General features: G+C 43.1%; 1 long non-coding RNA gene and 2 other non-coding genes across 3 annotated transcripts; 2 read left to right on the top strand and 1 right to left on the bottom strand.

Moving 5' to 3' along the window:
• The first annotated feature begins 4,402 nt into the window (after positions 1-4,402).
• On the top strand, positions 4,403-4,475 carry trnav-uac (transfer RNA valine (anticodon UAC)). The gene has a single exon. It is a non-coding gene; the product is annotated as a tRNA-Val (tRNA).
• Positions 4,476-7,207: 2,732 nt separating this feature from the next.
• Positions 7,208-21,456, bottom strand: LOC133398648 (uncharacterized). The gene is made up of 3 exons (XR_009767962.1): positions 21,312-21,456; positions 10,696-10,860; positions 7,208-8,117 (listed from the first exon to the last, which is right to left on the bottom strand). It is a non-coding gene; the product is annotated as an uncharacterized LOC133398648 (long non-coding RNA).
• A 1,837-nt stretch (positions 21,457-23,293) lies between these two features.
• Positions 23,294-23,365, top strand: trnae-cuc (transfer RNA glutamic acid (anticodon CUC)). The gene has a single exon. It is a non-coding gene; the product is annotated as a tRNA-Glu (tRNA).
• The last annotated feature ends 207 nt before the right edge of the window (positions 23,366-23,572 follow it).

Genomic DNA, 23,572 nt, shown 5'->3' with positions numbered 1-23,572 from the left:
CGTGTGCATGCATGCATGTTCATGACAATAAAAGGTGATTCTTCTTCTTCTTCTTCACATTTGTTTGGCAAAGTTTTAAGACAGACACCCCTCGTGACGCTACCCTCTGCATTTATCCGGGCTTGGGACCAGCCTACAGTTTGCACTGGCTTGTTCCCCCCATCGGACTGCATTAAGAGAGGATCAAACCCAGGTCAATGCAAATCATAGTCATGAGCAACACATGACCAAACAGGTTTAAGGATTAATCTTCCCTGACTGGGAATTGAATCCGGGCCACGGTGGTGAGAGCGCCGAATGTGGGGAGAAGGAAGAGAATGGAACAGGAAGCAGCAATAACCCGACCGGTAGAGATGCCGTGTGTAAGGCTGCCATACTGGGTAGGCAATTGTATTACACATACAGTGTAAACAGCAAAAATGATGAAATCACGGTCACCGCTCATTGGTTCGTATTCAGGGCTTTGTTTCAATGCAGGAGGAACAAAATTTGTTCTTCGGTTGTGTTCACCGGGAGCCTCGCCGTTTAAATTCATAGTCCCCGGATATATCGCATACAAACCAATCGAGTGTCGGAAGCTGACAACTTATAAAACTTCACTTCCAGAACAATTTGTCCCATTTTGTTTGAATTTCTACATTTTACAAATGTTGTCAAGAACATTACGAGGGACAGTTATTGAAGTCTATTATGTAACGGGATCAAAATTATTCTGCATAATGTTAAATTGCAAACATAATCATGATTCTTTCTCATTGTTAATAAATTATGGCTTCAATGTTTATTTTATAAAATAAAAAAATATGATAAAGTGCAGAGTGACATGAGTGTCGCATTTCATCACCACAAAAGATGTGAGCATAAAGGCGGTTGAAATGGTAACCTGTATTGAATGTTGATTAATATTCTTATCAATACAGTAAAATGTTGAGAAGATTCACTTGATCGACAGTTTAATGCCTATCATGCCCTTCACATTAATTCACTGTCGTCCTGGCTCAGCATCCTGCAGGTTTTCCTTTCAGCCTTGCTGCTGCCAATCGTTTTGGACAGACAACTTTCCTGCCAGGTCCGACCAACCCAAGCCGTGATCGTATAGTCGTGATTACTCTGCGTTGTGGCCGCAGCAACCCCGGTTAAAATCCGGGTCACGGGAGGAATGAAGCCCTCCAATTGCTTTTTTTAGTGCTGCTGTTTGAAGTTTGTGGGACAGTGAAAATCCTCCACAGGGCTTGTAGAGGGCCCAAGGCTTTCGTGGCGCTAGTGGCGCAATGGATAATGTGTCTGATTCCGGATCTGAAGATTCTAGGTTCAATTCCTGGCTAGCTCGTGTGCAGTTTTGCATGTGGTATTAAACCTAATTCTGTATTTGTTACGTTCACCTTAAATGTCTGCGTTACGCTAACTCAAGCAACACTGTCACCGTGGTCAGGTCTTACCATGACAGTGTCCAACATAATGGAAAACCCTAATGTTAATAACTAGAAAAAAACATCCTATATTATTTGTTGTGTTATAATTAACATATTATAATACATAACACATAATAATATGTTGTGATCGTCGTATGAAATTGTGTGCAAGAAGGACAGCAGAGTATGAGGAGGAACTTTGTGAACCAAAAGAGGAGAAGGAGAATTTTTGTGTCTTGAAGGCTGGTTGAGTAAACATTTGTTCATGCCAAGTGAAATCAGTCTTCAGTCTGAAAATCTGATTGCAATGGTGGGAAGTAAGGTGTTTTGAACCTAACCCCAGCGGTGGAGTGGGGATTACTGCACATTCTTTACTGTACTTAAGTAGAGTTTTAGGTGTCTGTAAAAAAATGTTTATCTTACTGTCAACAATTTACTTTTACTCTTTAAATAAAAAATAAAAAAAACTGTAATTTCTCTTCCTTACTTTGTAAAAAATAACTACTTTTTTCAACCTTTATGGATGATCGACATGTTTAAAAAAAAAACTTAATAAGGGAGCGGTAAAGTCATCGATTGTTGAGGTCTCGATTAATTGAGATATTTCAGGTCTTGGCGGCACGGTGGACGACTGGTGAGAGCGTTGGCCACACAGTTCTGAGGAGTGGGGTTCAATCCCCGACCCCGCCTGTGTGGAGTTTGCATGTTCTCCCTGTGCCTGCATGGGTTTTCTCCAGGCATTCCGGTTTCCTCCCACATCCCAAAAACATGTATTAATTGGAGACTCTCGGTGTGACTGTGAGTGCGAATGGTTGTTTGTTTGTGTGTGCCCTGTGATTGGCTGGCAACCAGTTCAGGGTGTACCCCCCCTCCTGCCCGATTATAGCTGGGATAGGCTCCAGCAGGCCCGCGACCCTTGTGAGGAGAAGCGGCTCAGAAAATGGATGGATGGATTACAACTTGTGCAGACAATGTAATCTGAAGGAGGTTATCTATTGTAAGGGAGAGTGGGGCGAGACTGCATAGGATGGTGGTGTGTAAGATGACTCTGGTGGTGGGGAGGAAGATTCGGAAGACAAAGGCAGAGCAGAGAACCATGTGGTGGAAGCTGAGACAGAGGGTGTAGCGCTACAGCCCCGTGCAACAACCATATTTAATGTTTCATTTCCACCATTCTGCTTGACCTAACAGCAAAACAGGGCAAAAAAAGGAGAAAAAAAAGAGGAGGCTTACATGGAAAAGGATGACGCGCTGTGGCGACCCCTAAAGGGACAACCCCAAAAGAAAAGAAGAAGATCATCTCATCAAAAAGGCCTTGTTCACAACCAGACTTAAAACAAGGGTCCTTTCACATGGGAGTTGCACATGATCACCACGAAAACTACAGTAACTTCCACTCACTTAAGATTTACAACGTGACCAGCAAACCACATACAACAGCTCTGACGAGAGAGACAAAAAATAACCTGTTTCCACCCGGTCTCAAACCAGGGACCTTTCATGTGCTTAAGCTAACGTGAAAACCACTACACTATGCAAACAGTTGTGGTTGTAATGCCCAAGAGTGGACATGGAGTTAATTACAGACCGGGCCAGCGTATGAATATTTTGAATGATAAGTCATGATAAATTCACACATAAAAAAGAAAAGAAAACGTAAATCGCAGACATATTTGTGGATCTGACGAACATGTAAATAATTTTGAGACAAATCTCCCCCCTGAGTTGGAGATATCAGATTTAAAAAGAAAAAGAAAAAAAAACTTTGTTTCTACCCATGGACCTTTCTCATATGAAGGGAACATGATACCCACTACACGACAAAACTGCTACTTGTGCTGCATTCACAGGATGCAACAGCGACTTGTCGCTGTGCATCACTCGTGGGCGTTTGATCGCGGGTGGTCATCGCGCACGTAGCCTACCAGAGAAGAGAAGAGAACATACATTTATTATTAATTATGTTTAATATATAATTATGTTTCATATATAATTATATATATATAATTATATTTATTTTAATTATGTGTTCTTGTTTCTATGTGCTTGACTGACTCAACATTAGCCGTTAGCTTGAAGAAACGGCTGCTAGTGCAAGCTATCCCTCGTGTAAAAACCACGTGTTAATTGCAGATATATTTGTGCCAAAGATTTTGACACAAATCTTTCCCATAGTTTTTCATGGCAAATAAAAAGAAAAAAGAACAACTAACAAGCCGTGTTTCCACCAGGTTACGAACCAGGGACCTTTTGTGTGTGAGGTAAACGTGACAACCACTACACTATGGAAACTGCTGGTTTGCTTTGTCTAAACATCTGCATTTGACGTTTTGGATGGTAAATCGTGGAGTAATCAATCATTGATTCATTCATTCATGTTCCGTCACGCTTCTCCTCACTCACCTTTGAAAAGTCTGAGGCGCTCCCTTCAGGCCAGAGGGCACACGAAGAAATTCAAACAGCCACTGCGGTTTTGGGCACATCCTCCGAGCGCACAGCCCCATGTGTCTCTCTAGCCCTTCCCACCATCACCAACAGCTGCAGAAACGTGCGTACGCCAGCCATGAAGTTGGCGTGAGGCACCGAACATTTCCACGCTCATTTCACTCTTGATACATCTGAACTTTGCCGTGAAAAAGAACGTACGCCACGTTTTAGTGCAGACGTTTTCTGGATTTGAGCGTACGCCATGTTTCAGTAGGAAAGCCACGGAGGTTTTTGTACATGAGGCCCCTGATGACTTGTTTCTCCTGGATGTGTCGATGGTCGTCGTGACTCTGTTTTTTTTTTTGTCCTTGTTTCCTGTTTTTAGTTTTAGGATTTTTACAATTTTTTTAAGATTATTGATTCCACCATGATTTATGGTCCAAAACAGTGAAATGCACTTTTGTTTTGGTTTTTCCATCAGGTCACGTGAAACTTGCCGCCGGCTGGCAGCTCCCCTTAGCATGTGGTGGCCCAGTTCGCCTTGGGTCATAACATCAGCAGCAGTTTCCATAGTGTAGTGGTTATCACGTTCGCCTTACACGCGAAAGGTCCTCGGTTCGAACCCGGGTGGAAACAGCTTATATTTCGAGCTGATGTCTGGAGTTTGCCGGCCCCATGATTACGTCTCAACAGACGCAGAACTATGATTTTTCCGGTACGACTCCTCAGATGTTCCAAATGTCAGCGATATGGACACAAGGGAGACAGAGTTATCCAAAATGTGGAGGAGAAATGCTGTCATTGTGGAGGACGACACAGGGTGACATTTGGGTGTTGATGCAACGTCAGAAAGACGTAATCAGTCAGGTGAAAGTGGTCAATAAAATCAGTGAAGAGGGTCCGAAATAAAAAACAGATTGAGAATATTGTCATGCCAACAGAAAATCTGATTCTCTGTATGGCGTACGTCATAAATTGTGTGGAAATTGCAGTAAAACAGAAAACAGAAAGGATTGAAATTCGCGTTAAGGCAGCAGAGAAGGATTTGGGATCGAAAGAAAACCTGTCATGCATGAGGCCTGCAAGGATGTGGGACAAAAATGGAGGTGGAACAGGAGCATCTGGGCAGAGGACCCAGATTGATCAAATATCATGCTAATAATATAATGGAACGCGAGAGGTTTATTAGCCAATAGGATTCACGAAAGAACTTGAAAAGAAACCTGATGTTATCTGTGTCCAGGAAACATGGCTTAAACCAGCATTAGATTTTGTCATTAATGGATATGAAAGTATTAGAAGAGATAGAGTAGTGGAGGTGGATGAGCGATTTTTCTAAAACAAGATATACAATATAGAATTAAAAGGAAAGGTGCCGAATTTGAATATATCGTAATAAAAATACTTACAAAAGAAGGTATAAAAATGATAAATTATCATAATCCGTGTATGAAGCTTCCACTTCAATTATTGGATGAACTGGTTCTGTATATGACAGGTAGGATGGTATGGTGTGGGGATTTTAATGCGCATAGTATATTATGGGATGGGAATAATGATGAGAATGAAGTGGTAGTGGAGGAAATAATAGAGATAAAAACTTGGTGTGTTTGAATGATGGGAGAGGAACAAAAATGAATGAGGACAGGATCAGGAACAGCAAGACCTGACACACGTTTCAGATGAGTTGGCTGGTTTGTGTGAGTGGGATGGAATGAAGAGAACAACTGTAGGAAGTGACCATTATCCAGGTTTTAAGCCTGACGCGACTCCTGCGTCACTTCCGGTTTAGCGTGATTTTATGTTTCAGCATTATAAATCAAGCTATTTGGTTTCGTAAAGGGTCACTTTTTCTACGTATAAAATTTAGGAGATAGTGACGACAAACCTTTTATCTGTTTTGTAATCTGAAGGTTGCTACAGGAATGAGATGAGTTCTCGATAGCCAGAGGTCTTTTGTCGACCCCAAACACACGCAAATGATACCGGTAGTGAATTTTTATCGAAAATTTCATGAGCTCTACCAGGGGGAATCTACAAGGAAACAAGGCAGGAAAACGCAAACGAAGGACAAACATTGGTTGGAAGAGGCTGAGCTTGTGATGTGAGGGTGGAATGAGCGTGTATTGACAATGCATATAGCTGGGGGTTCCTGTTCTTCTTAATCTAAACACAAATATGCACTAATCTGTACTCTCAGTAGACCACAAGCTGGACTTACTTTGCATGGAACAGAATTTACGCAGGCTGGTCGATTTCCTGGATGTTTGGCCGGTCTGGTCTGCACGGGGAACAGGTGGATTTGGTGGATAAGAAAGGGAAAAAAGGAGAGCAGGAAAAAAAACATTTCCCAGGCAGGGCGGCCGGAGCCCGTTTGTCGCTATTCACAAGACGTTCGGAGCGGACGTGCGCTGACGGCTTCCTTCCCGACGGAGTTTGCCCGGGCACTCAAAAGGGTAGCTCGGAACGCTGGCAGGATGCCCTGCGGCGGGGTAGGGTCCGATGTGTCCTCACCACCTCTTGGTGCGAGGTGGGGCTTCCTGGCTAAGCCAGTCTTCGGCAAGTTGGTCGAACGAGAGCCAGCAAACAAAGGGGGCTCCGGCTTTTATGGCCAGCTGCCAAAGGGGTGGCTTCCACCCACCCCCCAGACAGAAGGAACAAATGTCACTGTTGCTTAATGAGGAGCCACCAAACAGCGGGTTCCTCACCTTCTTGGTGATCAAGCCAGTGTCCCCCAAAAAAAGTCTTTGTTGATGAGACACTTCAGGCTGGCTGGGGGGGAAAGTTAATTAACTTAGCACCCGAGTGCGAAACCAGGTGAAGGTATCGCAGCTTTGATGAGTTGCTTGGGACTGGCTGGTAATTCATTTAGCGTCCGTGTGCAAAGTTAAATCTAGCATACCCATGGCCGTCTGTCTCGGCGGGGGAGCGGAGACAGCGATGTAGCTCAGTCCGGGGTTTGGGGGTCAGTGCCTTCAGGCGAGAGCATGTCCATTACATTAGTGTCATTACTTTACATTTTGGCAACACACAACAACTACATGTATAGAGCTCTAGACCAGGGGTGCCCAATACGTCGATCGCGATCTACCGGTCGATCGCGATCTACCAGTCGATCGCAAAGATAGTGTGGGTAGATCGCATCATGCAGATGTACACAGACAGGCATGCGCAGGCGCACATAACGGCGCCTTGCTTGAAAGCTAGTGACTTATCGTTTAATTTAGAAACTAAACTTAAAGGGTAATGTTAAGGACGTAATATAATGTCAATGTTCAATAGCTCATGGAACCTTCAATCGTCCTTGCGTGTTCGTTTTCTTTGTCCAAAAGAGAGGAAAAAATAAGACACCAGAGTGCTGAGTCTCAAGGTGCATTCAATCAACTGTACACCAGAGTGCAGGTTCACTGAATGACACACCTCGTTTATTTGAGCTAACTCCTTTTATAAACATCAGAAGGTTTCGTTATGACTGTTCAGCAGAAGGTTTTGATATATCTTTAGCAGAAGGTACCTCTGGCCTTGGGTGTTATCAGAAAAGGGGGAGTCATCCTAAAACCATGATTCCTCAGTAATCTAAACTCCTACATATTCTCATGGATAACAAAACTTAATCATGTATTACCCTTAGTGTTTTGGAAACGGAACTTAATTGTTAGATAATGGAACATAGCTTCATGAGTACAAAATAGAACAATCCAGCAATTCCCCTGTTTACATAGTGGAACTATGTAACAGACCCTAAGCAGTACTACTCTATGTGGAAGGCTATCAGAGGATATATAAACAACGTAGTCATGAGCTAAGCATTCTTCATCAGGCAGCACTACTCTTGAGACAGGCCAAAAATATTGATTTGAGGAGGGGAAAAAGACAAGTCCCGAAACATGCTAAGAGAAAAGAAACTGTATATTCTTAATCAATAATTCATCCATCTGGACACGACGTCGTCTTGTGTGAGCAGAACTTCAGGAGAAGAAGCTTCTTCAGAGGTCATCAACATCTGTGATTCCGGCTGGTTCATATTCTTCTCCACCACTCCCGAGACCATCTTGACACACGGTGTCCTCGTACATGGAATAATACAGCATCCCAAAAGCAATAACAAAGTAACAGCAGTAACAATAGCAATTATGAATGTAATTACAAGGTGTTTTCATTTTCCATACCACGCCGTAGCCCAATCTTCCAGGGGGTTGGAAACGCCTGTTGAATCTGCCATTTCAGCAGCCAAAGTTTGTAACCCATGTAGGGCTCTCGTTACTTTTCCATCTGGGGCTGTGTTGTTGAATAAAAGTACAACATTGTGGACCAAACATTGCACAAACCATTCTTTTCGGCAAGGATCATGTCAAGGGCCATGCGGTTTTGAATTGCCATTAGGGAAGTGGGGGCCAATTGTTCAGCTAAGCCTTCAATGGCATCACTGGTTAAGTTTACTGCTCTTTTCAAATGGTAATACAAAAAGTTGATCCTATCCACATTCTTGTTTAGAGTTACGGGGAACAAGGGAGAGATGATGGACATATTTTCAAATCCTGCTGCAATTTGATCAATCAGTTTGTATTCATTTGGAACTCCTCTGGGCACTCCAATGCCATCTATGTACGTGGTTCTGTCCTCTGACCAATTATGAATTATTATTATTATTATTATTATTATTAATTGATCTCATTGACCTCACATTAGTTTCTGTTTTTGGTCTTGTTATTTGATCCTTGGCGAAAATTACAGTGGTTGATGCCACATATGAAATCATTGTACATGTCCCTTTCCATTTGTCAGGTAATACAGCTCTTACTACATTAATTTCACACATATATGCCAAATCACCTAAAGACCTTTTGTTCAATACCGTAATATTTCCCCATGTCGTGACATCTGCTATATTATGACAAAATGGAAATACCCCCACATATTCAGTTTTGTTCTGGTTAATTCTGTCATGCTTTAAACAAGTGTAATTTCCTTCTGCATGATGGAGCCATGAGTGGTACTGTACTTTTCGGTAATTTTGGCCACATATTCTCATACTTGGCGCATCGAGAGCTAACATTATGTTTTATTTTGTATATTTCAATCATGCAATTTAGTGAATCCATATCCATAATTGGTCCTGGAGATGAATATACAGTGGGTCGTGTGGCCGCACACATGAAACAATCCCCAAAATTGCCAAGTCGGGCCGTTTCTTGTAAGTAGGCTATCCACAGGTTTTGTTGTGTGTATCCTGTGGCTAAAGCTAAAATTTGACTTGATGTAATTTTGTCTGTTGAAAATTTTCACTATGCTAGGTGGGTTGTTTAGTATTTTTACGACAGGAGGGTTTGCGACATCCTTGGAACTTGATTGGTTGTTAGCGGTTTGTTCTTCCTCAAATACATTGATGTGGATAAGACCACGTGGATCTCTTCCAGAAACATCCACTCCTATCATTAAATATGAATGTTGTGTTTGTCCAATTACCTGACCATTGATGCTTAGCATAATTGGGTTTTGTGTTGAATCATAATTTATTTGGAATTTTATTTTATCCATTATTGCATTATGGTTTTTCTGGCCCTTAATGCCTTTGTCCACCATTTTTTATGGGGTCCACCTGCCGGTAAAATGGGTGGTTTGTCCCAATGTCTGACACTATGTGTGACGATATGGCAAATTCTGCGCGCATCGGGTCTGTACCATCTGGTCGAAACATAAGTCTGTAAGATGTCTGTTCCTCTATACGAACTGTTATAGCCTCCACAATTAATCACTTCGCATTAGTCGAAAACATAAGCATTGTTTGTTCCTTTCTTTGTGATTAATTGTAATTTGCGCCGAGAATTTCTAGGCGCAGCCGAGGAGTAGAGGGGGCCCGGTTTGGCGGCCTCAGTATTGCATCTCTGCTTTTTTCAGATGATGTGGTTCTGTTGGCTTCATCAAGGCGTGACCTCCAACTCTCACTGGAGCAGTTCGCAGCCGAGTGTGAAGCGGCTGGGATGAGAATCAGCAACTCCAAATCTGAGACCATGGTCCTCAGTCGGAAAAGGGTGGCGTGCCCTCTCCAGGTCGGGGATGAGATCCTGCCCCAAGTGGAGGAGTTCAAGTATCTTGGGGTCTTGTTCACGAGTGAGGGAAGAATGGAACGGGAGATCGACAGGCGGATCGGTGCAGCGTCTGCAGTGATGCGGACTTTGTATCGATCCGTTGTGGTAAAGAAGGAGCTAAGCCGGAAGGCGAAGCTCTCGATTTACCGGTCGATCTATGTTCCTACCCTCACCTATGGTCACGAGCTGTGGGTCGTGACCGAAAGAACGAGATCCCGGATACAAGCGGCCGAAATGAGTTTCCTCCGCAGGGTGTCCGGGCTCTCCCTGAGAGATAGGGTGAGAAGCTTGGTCATCTGGGAGGATCTCAGAGTAGAGGCAGATGAGGTGGCTGGGGCATCTGATTCGGATGCCTCCCGGACGCCTCCCTGGTGAGGTGTTCCAGGGACGTCCCACCGGGAGGAGACCCCGGGGACGACCCATGACACGCTGGAGAGACTACATCCTTCGGCTGGCCTGGGAACGCCTCGGGATCCCCCCGGAAGAGATGGATGAAGTAGCTGGGGAAAGGGAAGTCTGGGCGTCCCTGCTAAAGCTACTGCCCCCGCGACCTGACCCCGGATAAGCGGTAGAAAATTAATGGATGGATGGATGGATGGATGGATAATTGTAATTTGGAATGGTATTCCACATTTGCTTGGTTCCTTTTCTCCTGCTACATGAATTGTTGGTCTACTAAATTCCCTCTGTTTTCCGAATGCAACTTGAGGCAATAAATGCAACACTAATGAAACAATCAAAGTGGTTTGGCAACCCGACATTGTGACCTGTGGAACCAGGTAGTCCCTTTTCCTTCAAGTTGGTAGGCGTGTGAAGTCCTCGCAGTCACGGTGAACGGTCCCGTCCACCTTGGTTAAGGCCACTTCCTTTTTATCACTCGAAGCCAAACAGATGCAGGTGGATTATCGCTGTCCGACTGGATGCCTGCAAAGCTGGACAGAACACCTCTTAATTGATCAAAGTAAGACAGTCGCGACAAGGAAGAAGGTGACTCAAAAGTTGAGCCAGAACCTGGACCAGGAAAAGAAAAAGAAAAAACATGGTATATTTCAAAAAGTCTGAGTTTGTGTGTACTATTTACAGATGCTCTGATGGACATGAGCACAATTGGGAGAGCTCTCAACCATGACATATTTGACTGTGCACAGCATTTAGCCAATTTTTGTTTTAAAGTTGCATTCATATGTTCAACAACTCATTTCGTTCACTACTCGTTCAATTACAGCCCATCCAGCCACTTGTTCCCCATTGTTTTTCCTATAACAACAACCATCCGGAAACAACTTTCTCCCTTCCTTCAACAGTTCCGACAATAAATCTGAACGACATGCTTTGTCTTTTCAAGCCTTCTCCTCACACCAATGCATTCCTTCAGTTACACCGTTGGCCATGTTAGTATTGACAGGTGTAAACTGAATATGCGGTTGTTCTAACAATGATAATTTTTTAATTTTTTGCTTGTTTGAAAAGGTAAATAGTCGTGAGTTGATGAAAGTGGTTGTGGAGTGTGTGGTGTGTACGCAGAGCGGGTGCATAAGCACCACATGTGCGCATTTTTCGATAAGAGCCGCAGCTGCTGCTGCATACCTCTCGCAGTCAGATGCACGTGCTACTATTGGTTCTAACAAAACACTCGTGTGTAGAAGCACCTTTCTTTCGCCCCGTATTAGTTGGTACAATACAGCAGCGGCAGTATGAGTTTTGTTAGAGATGTTCAAATCAAACGGTAGTTTACAGTTCAGAAGTGCCAAAGCAATGGCTTGACTTAATTCTTCTTTAATTTGTATGAAGACTTCTTTCTCATCATGTGTCCAATTGAGTTTAGCCGACAGATTTCTTAATCCTTCTCGTTTAAGTGCCAATGAAATGTGAGGCGCAGAAAATGGCATTTTTTTACCAAGGCAATAAATCCGATGTCAGGTGAACCACTGCCCCAACACCGTCTCGTCCCACCACTATTCTATCAGTTGGGAAAATACCATGAGTGTCTGATAGTTTTTCAAAAATTCTTGTTGAGAAATCAAATCGTCTTCACTATAATAGAACAAGGTACAATGTGGAGGGTCAGTGGGTGGCAGGAATGGCCCCAAGGACACAAAGTTTAACTTTAGGCGAAATGACGACAAACATTTTTAATCAGTCTCAGAATCTGAAGGTTGCTACACACTGCGACATTTTGAGTCCGAGGTTATAGAGGTTGACTTAAATTCAGAACGCACACAAAATACGACCACAAGTGGAATTTTATGTTATATTTAATGAAACACACAACTACAACTACAAACTACAACAAGAACATAACACTAAGGGTAAACAAAAGAAAGAAAATAAGGCGTACGAAAATTGGAAAAGAGGACATCGTGTGTAGTCGCTTGTCTAAACTAAATGAGGGTGTGAGCATTTAATGCGTTGAGTCAGAGCGAGAGAAGGCAAAGTTGGGATTTCGTAGGAAGCTAGTAATTTCCCCACAATTATTACGCACTGACGTACATCATAGTAAGGATTGCAGTGTGAACTCATGAACGCAGATCATCTGATCTTTGGGGTGGTCTTCCTCCGGACCTCAAGTGGGAAAGAAGCAGGTTCGGTTGAAGAAAAACCAGATGCACAAAAATAAAAAGAAGGTTGCGGTGTGCATGTCGGCTACACTTGTTTTCTGTAGATAGACCACCAAAAGCAGTCATGATTCCATTTGTGCTTCTATTTATCTCAATCAGGGTATCACTGACAGTGAGAATCACCGAGAAGGCAAAACTTAGAATATGGAAATTATATGTCCCCCCCAGTAGTCATTATGAGATGTGAAGTTGGCCTTTTATTTCCTATATTGCAAATTATGAACTTTGAAAATAACTAATATGATGTGATAAAGAAGTGATGGGTAAGTACGGCATCCAGGAGAGGAACTTGGAGGGACAGATGGTGGTAGACTTTGCAACAAGGATGCAAATGGCTGTAGTTAACACTTTTTTCCAGAAGAGGCACGAACATAGGGTGACCTACAAGAGCGGAGGTAGAAGCACGCAGGTGGATTACATCTTGTGCAGACGATGTAATCTGAAGGAGGTTACCAACTGTAAAACAGTGGTAGGGGAGAGTGTGGTGAGACAGCATAGGATGGTGGTGTGTAAGATGACTCTGGTGGTGGGGAGGAAGATTAGGAAGACAAAGGCAGAGAAGAGAACCATGTGGTGGAAGCTGAGACAGGACGAGTGTTGTGCAGCTTTTCGGGAAGAGGTGAGACAGGCCCTCGGTGGACGGGAGGAGCTTCCAGAAGACTGGACCACTGCAGCCAAGGTGATCAGAGAGGAAGGCAGGAGAGTACTTGGTGTATCTTCTGACAGGAAAGGAGAAAATGAGACTTGGTGGTGGAACCTCACAGTACAGGAAATCATACAAGGACAAAGGTTAGCTAAGAAGAAGTGGGACACTGAGAGGACCGAGGAGAGGTGAAAGGAATACATTGAGATGTGACACAGGGCAAAGGTTTAGGTGCCAAAGGCCAAACAAGAGGCATATGATGACATGTATGGCAGGTTGGACACTAAAGAAGGAGAAAAGGATATATACAGGCGGTCCAGACAGAGGGATAGAGATGGGAAGGATAGTGCAGCAGGTTAGGGTGATTAAGGATAGAGATGGAAATATGTTGACTGGTGCCAGCAGTGTCCTAGCTCGATGGAAAGAATACTTTGAGGAGTTGATGAATGAGGAAAATGAGAGAGAAGGGAGAGTAGAAGAGTGTGGTGGACCAGGAAGTGGCAATGATTAGTAAGGGGGAAGTTAGAAAGGCATTAAAGAGGATGAAAAATGGAAAGGCAGTTGGTCCTGATGACATTCCTGTGGAGGTAAGGAAGCATCTACGAGAGGTGCCTGTGGAGTTTTTGACCAGTTTGTTCAATCGAATTCTACTGCGTGAGAAGATGCCTGAGGAATGGAGGAAAAGTGTACTAGTGCCCATTTTTAAGAACAAAGGTGATGTGCAGAGCTGTGGGAACTATAGAGGAATAAAGTTGATGAGCCAAACAATGAAGTTATGGGAAAGAGTAGTGGCGGCTAGGCTCAGGACAGAAGTGAGTATTTGCGAGCAACAGTATGGTTTCATGCCTCGAAAGAGTACCACAGATGCATTATTTGCCTTGAGGATGTTGATGGAAAAGTACAGAGAAGGTCAGAAGGAGCTACATTGTGTCTTTGTAGATCTAGAGAAAGCCTATGACAGAGTTCCCAGAGAGGAACTGTAGTACTGCATGCGGACGTCTGGAGTGGCAGAGAAGTATGTTAGAATAATACAGGACATGTACAGCGGTGAGGTGTGCTGTAGGTGTGACAGACGAATTTAAGGTGGAGGTGGGACTGCATCAGGGATCAGCCCTGAGCCCCTTCCTTTTTGCAGTGGTGATGGATATGCTGACAGATGAGGTTAGACTGGAATCCCCGTGGGCCATGATGTTTTCAGATGACATTGTGATCTGCAGTGAAAGCAGGGAGCAGCTGGAGGAACAGTTAGAAGATGGAGGCATGCACTGGAAAGCAGAGGAATGAAGATTAGCCGAAGTAAGACAGAATATATGTGCATGAATGAGGGGGGGGGGGGAAGAGTGAGGCTACAGGGAGAAGAGATAGCAAGGGTGGAGGACTTTAGATACTTGGGGTCAACCGTGCAGAGCAATGGGCAATGAAGAAACGGGTCCAAGCAGGTTGAAATGGGTGGAGGAAGGTGTCAGGTGTGTTATGTGACAGAAGAGTCTCTGCTAGGATGAAGGGCAAAGTTTATAAAACAGTGGTGAGGCCAGCCATGATGTACAGATTAGAGACAGTGGCACTGAAGAGACAACAGGAAGCAGAGTTGGAGGTGGCGGAAATGAAGATGTGGAGGTTCGCTCTCGGAGTGACCAGGTTGGATAAAATTAGAAATGAGCTCATCAGAGGGACCGCCAAGGCTCGATGTTTTGGAGACAAAGTTAGAGAGAGCAAACTTCGATGGTTTGGACACGTCCAGATGAGTAAGAGTGAGTATATTGGTTGAAGGATGATGAAGATGGAGCTGCCAGGCAAGAGAGCTCGAGGAAGACCAAAGATAAGGTTGATGGATGTCGTGAGGGAAGATCTGATGGCAGTTGGTGTTCGACAGGAGGATGCAGGAGATAGGCTTACATGGAAAAGGATGACGCGCTGTGGCGACTCCTAACGGGACAAGCCGAAAGGAAAAGAAGATTACGAGCAGGTCCTTTAACGTCTCGTCAACGTTTACATACCAGCTTCTTGCTGGTCTTGGAACTGATTACTTTTGGAAAGCCCCCTGAGGTTTTCTATACAATGATGCTCTTTCATCATCACGTGACTGCGTACGTCACAAAGAGCGCAGTGTCTCCTTGGTTACACATACTGCACAGCTCGAACTGAAAAGAGTGGAAAAACAGCAAAACTCAAAATAGGTTATATTCGAACGCTTATTTTCCCAACGAGTAAAAGTCAAACTAGCTCATTCACATCTTAATAAATATACCGAGAGAAAGTTTCCCGGATGTTTGATATTCGCCTAACATTCAGTTCTCACACGCTCGTACTCTGCCTCATTACAACATTTTTGACGATTTCACATGTGTAGTATGTGGAGGACAATTTCGGAAACTGTCTGTAAAAAAAAACTTGCGGCTGGATTTCTGGTCCAAATGTAGATGTAATAATGGCAATAATGGGGCTTGAGTCGACATGTCGCTTTCAGTCTGTGTTAGGGACCGTCTACAAGTTACACAGGGTGACAAATGTGGAACAAATCAGCATATATCAAATAAAAGATGTTTATTTTCATTGTGTTTGCTGTAGTAATCGTCAAACATATTCCTAAACATAACCATTATTGCTGTACTGTGATCATGTGTGCTGGGGTGCCATGCATTCAAATTGGGGAGACTGGCAGGGGTGGGGCGAGACGGTCACGGGGCAATGATGAAGAATGAAGAAAAAGTGTTTGGATTGATTTGCAGTGAAAATTGTCGTGTAACTTGTAGAGAGTCCCTGGCGAATGTCAGGCAAATATCAAACGTCTGGCTATCTTTCTCTTCGCTTCATCAGAGGGTCGCCCAAGGAATAAATATGCAGCACATGCCATTTGGTTTCATTTGTCTCTCTTTTCCGGATTTGTCGTCTCGTTACTTTTGTTTTTGGAAGTTACCGTTAGCGCTACGTGATGAGTTCCAGTGTGTATCCTCCAAAATAAAAGCTCATGTGCTTAAACCAAGAAGTCAACGTAAAAACTCAATTAACTTTACAAAGTAGAAAACAAATCGTGATAAAACGCTACCCCTTACAATTTTAACGATGCTATCTTTTAATTTAACCAAAAACATTAACTGAAAATTAACTACTCTGTTTGCATTTACCATGTGTATTAAATCAAAGTCAAAGGCATTGTTAGCCCTAAAAAAAAGAAAAGTAAATCATGAAACAGTGTCAGTGGTTCTGCAAAAAAATTAGGACAAAAGGGGCAAAACGTTTGCAGCGGTTGTTAATGCTGATGAATGTATCGTGGAAAACTTAATTTCAGTAGTTTAATTCAAAGAGTAGCTAGTAAGCTTGCGGGCTAGCGAACAGAAAAAACAGTCAACTTGCCATTTAGTGTCTCTGTTGTGTGGATCTACGCACGGTGTACGGAGTGAGGCTGTGTAATACTGGACGGACCTAAAGCTGGTCCACCCATCCGCGAGTCCACTATAGCGGCTAACAGATACTAGCCGCTAGTAGCAGGCCAATTCACACGGGGAGCCGTTCAAATCCCCGTCGGCTCGCTCCGTGCGTCATACAACACTTTCGGGATGATGCTTTTTTTTCGGGTTGTAGTGGATAGCTAGATTAGCTAGACCAGGGGTGCCCACACTTTTTTAACATGCAAGCTACCTACAAAATGACCAAGTCAAAATGATCTACCTACTATAACATTGCAAAACATACATTTATGTTTAAATATATTGAGAATTCTTCATATGAACCATATATGGTAGTGTACCTTGCATAACTGTGGGAACCCATATTGCTGAACACATCAATGTTTTTGTCCTTACCTTACTCTGATGACTTGCACTGAATGGAATCAGCCAGAGATGCATAATCCGGACAGTCGCTGCTGACAGCTAGCCTCAAGCACACTTCCAAATGATCATTGGTCATGGTGGAACGGTACTTGGACTTAATGATCTTCATGTGAGAAAAGGCTGACTTGCATTAATAAGTTGAGCCGAATAATGCAGTCAAACAGGTTGCACATTTCCTCATGTTGGCGTACTTCTCCTCTGTGAGTTAGCACCAGAACTGTCCATGAGCTTTGGACTTCAGTTCAATATCGGCTTGGAATGTCAAAATCTCCTCCTCTACTCCAGTAGAATTGAGGTCAAAGAGTGTTGCCATTTTTGATGCGAGTGAAACAACCTCAGCATCTTCCTGAAAAGGGTAGCACATGAACGTAGCGATTGGCTCGAGTAATGCAAAGTCTTGAAATCGTTTGTCAAACTCTGACAGACGATTATCAATCTGTTCTGTGTTGCGTACGCTGTCAAGCTGCACACATGATTTCCCTTGCGTCTCCAACTCCGACACAAGGTTTTTGAAGTTTGCCAAATCGTGGCGCTGGAGCTTTGAGAAAAAATGTCACATTTTTCGTTTGAAAGCATGAATTGAGCTTATCATATTGATAACAGTTGTATCTTTTCCTTGCAGCTCTAGGTTCAGTTCATTCAGCATGTTGGTCAGATCATTTAAAAATGCCAAGTCCAGCAGCCACTGGTCATTATTTAATTGGCTATATTCTGCATGTTTAGCTTCACTGAAAAAAACCTTAATCTCCGGACAGAAGTCTCGAAATCTTTGCAGGAATTTCCCTCGACTGAGCCATCTGACATCAGTGTGCAACAGTAACTCAGAGTAGTCACTGTCAGCGTTATCCAGATGTGCACGGAAAAGAGATCTGGCGCGAATAGAACAGGCGATCTTCGTTGCTTAATCCATTATTGCCTTCATGTTGTTGGTGTATTATGCAGCGGTAATTAAGGCAGTCTGGAAAAGCGTTGTCCTCCCCTCACTTGGCAATAAATCCATTCAAACGGCCAACCATCGCAGGTGCTCCTTCCGTGGTGATGGACACCAATTTGAACACTGGGAGCTGAGTTTTCTCCATAAGGTTTTCAAAAGACTGAAATATGTCCTCTCCTCGAGTGTGTTCTTTCATGGTTAGGATCGTTAACAACTCCTCTTTTGCGGTCATATCAGAAAACACCATCTGAATAAAAATGCACAACTGCGCTGTGTCACTCACGTCCGGAGACTCGTCCAGCTGCAGTGAGAAGCACACGCAGGTTGCAATATCCTTCCAGTTGCTGGGTCAGATCCTCAGCTATGGTTTCACAGCGCTGTGTGACTGTCATTCTTGATAGTTGGAGAGCTATGATCGAGGACAGTATTTCCGCTTGGTTTTTAAAGTCTTGGAACAACGCGTCCGCTGCTTCGACGAATGCCTCTTTCACCATCTCTCCATCTTGGAAGGATTTCTTGTTCTTCACGATTAAGTGGCTCACCCGAAATGAAGCTTCGGTGGCTGCCCTTGCTTTCGAAGTGATGATTGCTGCCCGGACAATTGGGATCTTAATTCCTTTACTTTTCTCCTTCTCAGCTCGCTTTTCGGTGGGAAGTCAATGTCATCATTTTTATGCACAGTCCGAAAATGCCACTCCACGTTTCCTTTTTTCGGAATAGCGATGTTGGACAGGCAGACGCACTTTGAAAATGACATCGGAAAAAAATAGTCCTCCTCCCATTCCGTATGGAAGTGGTACGTTTTCGTCTTTTTACTCGATCGAGCGCCCTCACACATTTTTACCCCTTACGTTTAAATTAAACGATAAGTCACTAGCTTGCAAGGAAGGCCCCGGTGTGTGCGCCTGCGCATGCCTGTCTGTGTACATCTGCATGACGCGATCTACCCACACTACCTTTGGGATCGACTGGTAGATCGCGATCGACGTATTGGGCACCCCTGGTCTAGAGCTCTATACACGTAATTGTTGTGTGTTCCCAAAATGTAAAGTAATGACACCAATGTAATGGACATGCTCTCGCCCGAAGGCACTGACCCCCAAACACCGGACTAGGCTACATCGCTGTCTCCGCTCCCCGCCGAGACAGACGGCCACGGGGATGTTCGATTTAACTTTGCACACGGATGCTCAATGAATTACCAGCCAGTCCCAAGCAACTCATCAAAGCTGCGATACGGTCACCTGGTTTCTCACTCGGGCGCTAAGTTAATTAACTTTCCCCCCCAGCCAGCCTGAAGTGTCTCATCAACAAAGACTTTTTTTGGGGGACACTGGCTTGATCACCAAGAAGGTGAGGAACCCGCTGTTTGGTGGCTCCTCATTAAGCAACAGTGACATTTGTTCCTTCTGTCTGGGGGGTGGGTGGAAGCCACCCCTTTGGCAGCTGGCCATAAAAGCCGGAGCCCCCTTTGTTTGCTGGCTCTCGTTCGACCAGCTTGCCGAACACTGGCTTAGCCAGGAAGCCCCACCTCGCACCAAGAGGTGGTGAGGACACATCGGACCCTACCCCGCTGCAGGGCATCCTGCCAGCGTTCCGAGCTACCCTTTTGAGTGCCCGGGCAAACTCCGTCGTGAAGGAGGCCGTCAGCGCACGTCCGCTCCGAACGTCTTGTGAATAGCGACATACGGGCTCCGGCCGCCCTGCATGGGAAATGTTTTTTTTCCTGCTCTCCTTTTTTCCCTTTCTTATCCACCAAATCCACCTGTTCCCCGTGCAGACCAGACCGGCCAAACATCCAGGAAATCGACCAGCCTGCGTAAATTCTGTTCCATGCAAAGTAAGTCCAGCTTGTGGTCTACTGAGAGTACAGATTAGTGCATATTTGTGTTTAGATTAAGAAGAACAGGAACCCCCAGCTATATGCATTGTCAATACACGCTCATTCCACCCTCACATCACAAGCTCAGCCTCTTCCAACCAATGTTTGTCCTTCGTTTGCTTTTTCCTGCCTTGTTTCCTTGTAGATTCCCCCTGGTAGAGCTCATGACATTTTCGATAAAAATTCACTACCTGTATCATTTGCGTGTGTTTGGGGTCGACAAAAGACCTCTGGCTATCGAGAACTCATCTCATTCCTGTAGCAACCTTCAGATTACAAAACAGATAAAAGGTTTGTCGTCACTATCTCCTAAATTTTATACGTAGAAAAAGTGACCCTTTACGAAACCAAATAGCTTGATTTATAACGCTGAAACATAAAATCACGCTAAACCGGAAGTGACGCAGGAGTCGCGTCAGGCTTAAAACCTGGATAATGGTCACTTCCTACAGTTGTTCTCTTCATTCCATCCCACTCACACAAACCAGCCAACTCATCTGACATGTGTGTCAGGTCTTGCTGTTCCTGATCCTGTCCTCATTCATTTTTGTTCCTCTCCCATCATTCAAACACACCTGTGTGTGTATGTATATATATATATATATATATATATATATATATATATATATATATATATTATCAGATTTCGCTTACCCGCAGGACTAATCGGGAGAAATGTCCTGACCGACTCTCCGTTTAAAGGGTCGAGCTCCCCCCTTCTTTCCCCCGGCCGGCACCAACGCCGTGAGCGCGAGGGGACGAGGAGCTGTTAAGCCGGTGTCGAGATGAATTCGCCTAGGTGTGCTCACTGCCTTTAGTTTTACGGAGCCAATCCGGTCTGCCCTCACTAATCACCCCTTGATGAGTGAAAGGATAATTAAAATGAGTACTCCATTTTTACGGCAGCTTCATCCCTTAAAAATCGTTGGCACTTGTTAAAGACCTAGTAAATTTAACAGTCCTTGTTAGGACCGTACGGATTGGTGTTTGTATTAAGCCGAAGTGATTTGGATGAGTTACTCTTTTAGGAATAGTAATACGACCCGGTGGTATTGGTATCGTCGAAGTTCAATCACTTACAAGAGGTTGAGTGTTAAGGTCGAGATTAATTCTCATTATAAGAATGACAAAGATAGAATAGAATTAAAGCAAGGTATTTATTTCAGTGATTACATAAGGTTAAATTGATAATATGACAGCATGGGTCTGTGATATAAAATGAACAATAATGAGAATGATAAAAATGGAAAGAAGTAGAAGTAGTTTAAAAATAATAAATCACAAAATAAGTATTTACCTTTTTGAGTGAGCTTTTAAGGAGTGATCAAGTCCTACGGAGCCGTAATGCCAATTAATAATAAGATAATTTGGACATAAGAATACCTGAACAGCTGACTAGCTCTTTTCCCTTATTCGCGCAATGTCAATAGAGGTTCTATTAGTTACCTTATTATAATATCCTTTTAGTCTTACCCAATTGAATAAGAAGATTCAAAAAATGAAGTCCTCCTGCCAGCTTGTCCCTGAGCATTGCGATGGAAAAAAGAACGTGTGTCTCCCTAACTCGAGAGAGTAAGGAGCCCCGTTTGTCAGTGTGGGGGATTCTTATAACCTCGGTTCCAGCCTTTCAGCGTCCTGACTTTTGACCTGAGTGGAAAGCACCTATCTCTCCATTACTCATTCAGTGTCCTGACTTGACCTAAGTGGAAAGCACCTATCTCTCCATTTACCCATTCAGTGTCCTGACTTGACCTAAGTGGAAAGCACCTATCTCTCCATTACTTATTCAGTGTCCTGACTTGACCTCCCTTTTGCTCACCCAAAATAGGTTCACAGTAATATACTATCGACTACAAGCATATTTCATGTCTTGTAGGCGCTTTAATACATTCATTCAATGACAAGCATATTTATATGTCTTGAACACAATCAATACACTTCATCACTTCACGTTAATCTCTTAAGCATTCTGCAATACATGTGTATATGTTAATTATCAGTTAAATATTTATACATTCATGTGAATACAAATCTCTCATGCATTTCAACAGGTCCGTGCTTACTTCGTAGAGCATTCGTGTGCTTCGTTGCCTGAGAGAGACAACCTTACACAGGTTATAATCTTTGCATAAAAGCTGTTCCAAAGCATTGTACATTAGTAATACAAAAATCAAAATAATATATAACAGCCTTATTAGGCTTGATGTACTTTTTATCACTGATTTCCAAAAGAACATCTGAATTATAACATCACAGAGAATCATCAAAATTATCTTAAGGATATAAAATCAAGCAATTGATTATATAAGCAGTTGACCTCAGTATGTGTTTGTTTACTATGACAAGGGGTTTTAATAGCATTGATATATATGAGAAGACTTATGCTTGACCTGGCGACTCTTACTTTATGATCTAATTTGGTTTGTCGACCTCTGGTGGTTGAACCAGGAATTGAAACTGGGGCTAAGCTCAATCACATGAACCCAGCCACATATGCCAATTACAACCTTTTGTACCATCGCTTATATGTGTGGCCTGGCCGCCCACCCGACAATATATATATATATATATATATATATATACTTATATATATATATATATATATATATATATATATATATATATATATATATATATATATATATATATATATATATATATATATATATATATATATATATATATATATATAAGTATATAAAACCAAAATGTTGTCTGTCTAAAGCTGTTGGCTGCTGCTGGCAGCAAGGCTGAAATACGAAAACCTGCAGGATGCTGAGCCAGCACGAAACTGTGAAAGGTTTGATCGGCATTAAACTGTCGATCAAGTGAATCATATCAACATTTTACTGTAACTCATAAAAATATGAATCAACATTTAATATAGATACTATTTCAACTGCTTTTAAGCTCACAACATGTGTGGTGATGAAATGCGACACGCAAGTCACTATCATATTTTTTTACTTTATAAAATAAATATTGAAGCCATCATTTATTTACAATTAGACAGAATAGAGAAATTATTATGTTTTGCAATTTAACATTATGCAGAATCATTTTCATCCCATTAGATCATACAGGTAGACTGCAACAACTGTTCCTTCTAATGTTCTTGACACAATTTTAAAAATAGAGACATTCAGAAAAAATTGGACAAATTGTTCTGGAAGTGAATTTTTATAAATTGCAAGCTTCCGAAACCTGAAGTAATCCTGCTCATTTGTTCACATATCAAAGAATATGTAATCCCTGAATTGCTTAAAGTCTAAATCGCAAAGTCAGGTCACAGAGACAAGTCAAAGATGCTTGCAATACACAAGGACTAAAGTATTTTACAATTTTGTTTACCAAATGATTTACATAACAAATGCATGGTCTGCTCTGTGTAATATTTTGGATTTTCTCACTGTGCCCACCTGGAGTTAGGACTTGTCTGGATTTGCAGTTGCTGGTCCCTGGTGGTCTAGTGGTTAGGATTCAGCGCTCTCACCGCTGCGGCCCGGGTCCGATTCCCGGTCAGGGAACATTAATTCTTAAACCTATTTGGTCAAGTGTTGTTCAACATTGACTATGGGTTGGGACATTGGGTTGACCTGGGTTTGATCCTTTCTTAAGGCACCCCTATGGGTGGCACAACCCAGTGCAAACTGTAGGCCGGTCCCAAACCTGGATAAATGCAGAGGGATGTGTCAGGAAGGGTATCTGGCTTATAACTTTGCTCGACAAATATG

The sequence above is a fragment of the Phycodurus eques genome, unplaced genomic scaffold (genome assembly GCF_024500275.1).
Source record: "Phycodurus eques isolate BA_2022a unplaced genomic scaffold, UOR_Pequ_1.1 contig_241, whole genome shotgun sequence".
Lineage (NCBI taxonomy): Eukaryota > Metazoa > Chordata > Actinopteri > Syngnathiformes > Syngnathidae > Phycodurus > Phycodurus eques.
The sequence above is the reverse complement of the archived record's forward strand: the minus strand, read 5'-3'. Positions and strand labels throughout refer to the sequence as shown.